At 41.9% G+C, this 6,365-nt stretch overlaps 1 non-coding gene across 1 annotated transcript; it reads left to right on the top strand.

Annotated features, from left to right (window-relative positions):
* Positions 1-5,594: 5,594 nt before the first annotated feature.
* Positions 5,595-5,702, top strand: LOC130964088 (small nucleolar RNA R71). Its single transcript, XR_009080197.1, has one exon. It is a non-coding gene; the product is annotated as a small nucleolar RNA R71 (small nucleolar RNA).
* Positions 5,703-6,365: the final 663 nt, after the last annotated feature.

Below are 6,365 nucleotides of genomic sequence, written 5' to 3'. Positions count from 1 at the left end.
ACCCCTCTCATCAAGAGATCCCTGAGATACCTCAAGGGATGCACTTTCCTCCACAAGGCTATTAGGAGCAACTTAACACCTCCCTAGGAGAATTAAGTTCCAACATGGGACAACTAAGGGTGGAGCACCAAGAACATGCCATCCTCCTCCATGAAATTGGAGAAGATCAAAGGATCATGAGAGAGGAGCAACAAAGACAAGGAAGAGACATTGAGGAGCTCAAGCACTCCATAGGATCTTCAAGAAGAAGAAAGAGCCGCCATCACTAAGGTGGACCCGTTCTTTAATCTCCTTGTTCTTTATTCTTCTGTTTTTCGAATTTTCATGCTTATGTTTATCCATGTTTGTGTCTTATGATCATTAGTGTCTTAGTGTCTATGCCTTAAAGCTATGAATATGAATCCATCACCCTTCTTAAATGAAAACTGTTTTTAATCAAAAGAACAAGAAGTACAGGATTTCAAATTCATCTTTAAAACTAGCTTAATTAGTTTGATGTGGTGACAATACTCTTTGTTTTCTGAATGTATGCTTAAACAGTGCATATGTCTTTTGAATTTGAGGTTCATGAATGTTAAAATTGTTGGCTCTTGAAAGAATGATGAAAAAGGAGACATGTTACTGAGGATCTGAAAAATCATAAAAATGACTCTTGAAGCAAGAAAAAGCAGTGAATACAAAAAAAAAAGAGAAAAAGAAGGAGAAAAACGAAAAATGAAAAAAAAAAGAGGAAGGAAAAAAAAAAGAAAAAGAAAGAAAGAAAGAAATAAAGTTGTGATCCAAGGCAATAAGAGTGTGCTTAAGAACCCTGGACACCTCTAATTGGGGACTTTAGCAAAGCTGAGTCACAATCTGAAAAGGTTCACCCAATTATGTGTCTGTGGCATGTATGTATCCGGTGGTAATACTGGAAGACAGAGTGCTTTGGGCCACGGCCAAGACTCAATAAGTAGATGTGTTCAAGAATCATCATACTTAACTAGGAGAATCAATAACACTATCTGGATTCGGAGTTCCTAAAGAAGCCAATCATTCTGAATTTCAAAGGATAAAGTGAGATGCCAAAACTGTTCGGAGGCAAAAAGCTACTAGTCCCGCTCATCTAATTTAGAGCTATGTTTCATTGATAATTTGGAGTCTATAGTATATTCTCTTCTTTTTATCTTATTTGATTTTCAGTTGCTTGAGGACAAGCAACAATTTAAGTTTGGTGTTGTGATGAGCGGATAATTTGTATACTTTTTGGCATTGTTTTTAGTATGTTTTTGATATGATATAGTTAGTTTTTAGTATATTTTTATTAGTTTTTAATTAAAATTCACTTTTCTGGACTTTACTATGAGTTTGTGTGTTTTTCTGTGATTTCAGGTATTTTCTGGCTGAAATTGAGGGACCTGAGCAAAAATCTGATTCAGAGACTAAAAAGGACTGCAGATGCTGTTGGATTCTGACCTCCCTGCACTCGAAGTGGATTTTCTGGAGCTACAGAAGCCCAATTGGCGCGCTCTCAACGGCGTTGGAAAGTAGACATCCTGGGCTTTCCAGCAATATATAATAGTCCATACTTTGCCCAAGATTTGATGGCCCAAACCGGCGTTCAAAGTCACCTCAAGAAATTCCAGCGTTAAACGCCGGAACTGGCACCTAAATGGGAGTTAAACGCCCAAACTGGCACCAAAGCTGGCGTTTAACTCCAAGAAGAGTCTCTACACGAAATTGCTTCATTGCTCAGCCCAAGCACACACCAAGTGGGCCCGGAAGAGGATTTTTATGTCATTTACTCATTTCTGTACACCCTAGGCTACTAGTTTCTTATAAGTAGGACCTTTTACTATTGTATAGAAAATCTTTTGATCACTTTTAGATCTCTAGATCATCTTTGGACATTTTAGTTCTTAGATCATTGGGAGGCTGGCCATTCGGCCATGCCTAGACCTTATGCTTATGTATTTTCAACGGTGGAGTTTCTACACACCATAGATTAAGGTGTGAAGCTCTGCTGTACCTCGAGTATTAATGCAATTACTATTGTTCTTCCATTCAAATTCCGCTTGTTCTTTTACCAAGATATCACTTGTTCTTCAACATGATGAAGGTGATGATTGACGCCCATCACCATTCTCACCCATGAACAAGGTGACTGACAACCATTCTTGTTCTACAAGCATCTAAGGCTTAGTGAATATCTCTTGGATTCCTGATTGCATGATGCATGGTTGATCGCCTGACAACCGAGTGCTCGCCTGACAAACGAGCCAGCCATTCCGTGAGATCAGAGTCTTCGTGGTATAGGCAAGAACTGATGGCAGCATTCAAGAGAATCCGGAAGGTCTAACCTTGTCTGTGGTATTCTGAGTAGGATTCAATGATTGAATGACTGTGACGTGCTTCAAACCTGTAACCTACTGGGCGTTAGTGACAGACGCAAAAGAGTTATTCTATTCCGGTAGGGGAGGGAACCAAACCGGTGATTGGCCGTACTGTGACAGAGTATTGAGCATTAGCTTTCACTGCGCGGATGGGAGGTAGCTGCTGACAACAGTGAGACCCTATACGAGCTTGCCATGGAAAGGAGTAAGAAGGGTTGGATGAAGACAGTAGGAAAGCAGAGAGACGGAAGGGAAGGCATCTTCATGCGCTTATCTGAAGTTCCTACCAATGAATTACATAAGTATCACTATCTTTATCTTTTATGTTATTTTCGTTCATCACCATATATATCTGAGTTTGCCTGACTAAGATTTACTAGATGACCATAGCTTGCTTCAATACTAACAATCTCCGTGGGATCGACCCTTACTCACGTAAGGTTTATTACTTGGACGACCCAGTGCACTTGCTGGTTAGTTGTGCGAAGTTGTGTAATGCCATGGTATTGAGCGCCCGACCAAGTTTTCGGAACCATTACCAGGGATTATGAGAGTTGTGAAAAAGTATAGTTCACAATTTCGCATGTCAGTCTTGATGCACCCTTGAGATGAATCTCTCCATCTCCCATGACTCGGAAGTGGAAGCTTTTGCCTTCCCTTTCTTCTTTCTAGAGGTTTCTCCGGCCTTAGGTGCCATAAATGGTTATGGAAAAACAAAAAGCAACACTTTTACCACACCAAACTTAGAAGGTTTGCTCGTCCTCAAGCAAAAGAAGAAAGAAGGACGGAGAAGAAGAAGAAAATGGAGGAGATGGAGAAGTGGGAGTGATTCGGCCAAGGGGGAGAAGTAGTGTGTATGACGTGTGAAAATGAGGGGGTGAAGATGGGTGGGTTTGGGAGGGAAAGTGGTTTGAATTTGAATGGTGAGGTAGGTGGGGTTTTATGAAGGATGGATGTGAGTGGTGAAGAAAATGGTAGGATTTGATAGGTGAGGGGTTTTTGGGGAAGAGGTGTTGAGGTGATTGGTGAATGGGTGAAGGAGAGAGAGTGGTGGGGTAGGTGGGGATCCTGTGGGGTCCACAGATCCTGAGGTGTCAAGGATAATTCATCCCTGCACCAAGTGGCAAGCAAAAATGCTCTTTATGCCAATTCTGGCGTTAAACGCCGGGCTGGTGCCCATTTCTGGCGTTTAACGCCAGCTTCTTGCCCTTTCCTGGCGTTTAACGCCAGTCTGGTGCCCCTTTCTGGCGTTAAACGCCCAGAATGGTGTCAGACTGGGCGTTAAATGCCCAATTGCTGCCCTTACTGGCGTTTAAACGCCAGCAAGGTTTTCCTCCAGGGTGTGCTATTTTTCTTTCTATTTTTCATTCTGTTTTTGCTTTTTCAATTGATTTTATGAATTTCCATGATCATCAACCTACAGAAAACATAAAATAACAAAGGAAAATAGATAAATATAACATTGGGTTGCCTCCCAACAAGCGTTTCTTTAATGTCAGTAGCTTGACAGTGGGCTCTCATGGAGCCTCACAGATACTCAGAGCAATGTTGGAACCTCCCAACACCAAACTTAGAGTTTGAATGTGGGGGTTCAACACCAAACTTAGAAGTTGGTTGTGGCCTCCCAACACCAGACTTAGAGTTTGACTGTGGGGGCTCTGTTTGACTCTGTTTTGAGAGAAGCTCTTCATGCTTCCTCTCCATGGTGGCAGAGGGATATCCTTGAGCCTTAAACACAAAGGATTCTTCATTCACTTGAATGATAAATTCTCCTCTGTCAACATCAATCACAGCCTTTGCTGTGGCTAGGAAGGGTCTGCCAAGGATGATGGATTCATCCATGCACTTCCCAGTCTCTAGGACTATGAAATCAGCAGGGATGTAATGGTCTTCAGCCTTTACCAGAACATCCTCTACAAGTCCATAAGCTTGTTTTCTTGAATTGTCTGCCAACTCTAGTGAGATTCTTGCAGCTTGTACCTCAAAGATCCCTAGCTTCTCCATTACGGAGAGAGGCATGAGGCTTATGCTTGACCCTAGGTCACACAGAGCCTTCTCAAAGGTCATGGTGCCTATGGTACAAGGTATTGAAAACTTCCCAGGATCCTGTCTCTTTTGAGGTAATCTCTGCCCAGTCAAGTCATCCAGTTCTTTGGTGAGCAAAGGGGGTTCATCCTCCCAAGTCTCATTACCAAATAACTTGTCATTTAGCTTCATGATTGCTCTAAGGTACTTAGCAACTTACTCTTCAGTGACATACTCATCCTCTTCAGAGGAAGAATACTCATCAGAGCTCATGAATGGCAGAAGTAAATCCAATGGAATCTATATGGTCTCATTATGAGCCTCAGATTCCCAAGGTTCCTCATTAGGGAACTCATTGGAGGCCAAGTGACGTCCATTGAGGCCTTTCTCAGTGGCGATCACTGCCTCTTCCTCCTCTCCAAGTTCGGCCATGTGGGTCATGTTAATGGCCTTGCATTCTCCTTTTGGATTCTCTTCTGTATTGCTTGGAAGAGTACTAGGAGGGAGTTCAGTAATTTTTTTGCTCAGCTGTCCCACTTGTGTCTCCAAATTCCTAATGGAGGACCTTGTTTCAGTCATGAAACTTTGAGTGGTTTTGATTAGATCAGAGACCATGGTTGCTAAGTTAGAGTGGCTCTGCTTAGAATTCTCTGTCTGTTGCTGAGAAGATGATGGAAAAGGCTTGCCATTGCTAAACTTGTTTCTTCCACCATTATTGTTGTTGAAACCTTGTTGAGGTCTCTGTTGATCCTTCCATGAGAGATTTGGATGATTTCTCCATGAAGGATTATAGGCGTTCCCATAGGGTTCTCCCATGTAATTCACCTCTTCCATTGAAGGGTTCTCAGGATCATAAGCTTCTTCTTCAGATGAAGCGTCCTTAGTACTGCCTGGTGCAGCTTGCATTCTAGACAGACTTTGAGAGATCATATTGACTTGCTGAGTCAATATTTTATTCTGAGCCAATATGGCATTCAGAGTATCAATCTCAAGAACTCCTTTCTTCTGATTCGTCCCATTGTTCACAGGACTCCTTTCAGAAGTGTACATGAATTGGTTATTTGCAACCATTTCAATGAGTTCTTGAGCTTCTGCAGGCGTCTTCTTCAGATGAAGAGATCCTCCAGCAGAGCTGTCCAATGACATCTTGGACAGTTTAGACAGACCATCATAGAAGATACCTATGATGCTCCATTCAGAAAGCATGTCAGAAGGACACTTTCTGATCAATTGTTTGTATCTTTCCCAAGCTTCATAGAGGGATTCACCTTCCTTCTGTCTGAAGGTTTGGACTTCCACTCTAAGCTTACTCAATTTTTAAGGTGGAAAGAACTTTGCCAAGAAGGTATTGACTAGCTTTTCCCAAGAGTTCAGGATTTCTTTAGGTTGTGAGTCTAACCATATCCTAGCTCTGTCTCTTACAGCAAAAGGGAATAGCATAAGTCTGTAGACTTCAGGGTCAACCCCATTAGTCTTGACAGTGTCACAGATTTACAAGAATTCAGCTAAAAACTGATGAGGATCTTCCAATGGAAGTCCATGGAACTTGCAATTCTATTGCATTAGAGAAACTAATTGAGGCTTAAGCTCAAAGTTGTTTGCTCCAATGGCAGGGATAGAGATGATTCTCCCATAGAAGTCGGGAGTAGGTACAGTAAAGTCACCCAGCACCTTCCTTGCATTGTTGGCATTGTTGTTATTTTCGGCTGCCATTGGTTCTTCTTCTTTGAAGATTTCTGTTAGGTCCTCTACAGAGAGTTGCGCCTTAGCTTCTCTTAGCTTTCGCTTCAAGGTCCTTTCAGGTTCAGGGTCAGCCTCAACAAGAATGCTTTTATCTTTGCTCCTGCTCATATGAAAGAGAAGAGAATAAGAAAATATGGAATCCTCTATGTCACAGTATAGAGATTCCTTGAGGTGTCAGAGGAAAAGAAAAATAGAAGGAAGAGGTAGAAGAATTTGAACTTATCAAGA

The sequence above is a fragment of the Arachis stenosperma genome, chromosome 2 (genome assembly GCF_014773155.1).
Source record: "Arachis stenosperma cultivar V10309 chromosome 2, arast.V10309.gnm1.PFL2, whole genome shotgun sequence".
NCBI lineage: Eukaryota > Viridiplantae > Streptophyta > Magnoliopsida > Fabales > Fabaceae > Arachis > Arachis stenosperma.
This window is presented reverse-complemented; position numbering and strand designations above follow the sequence as displayed.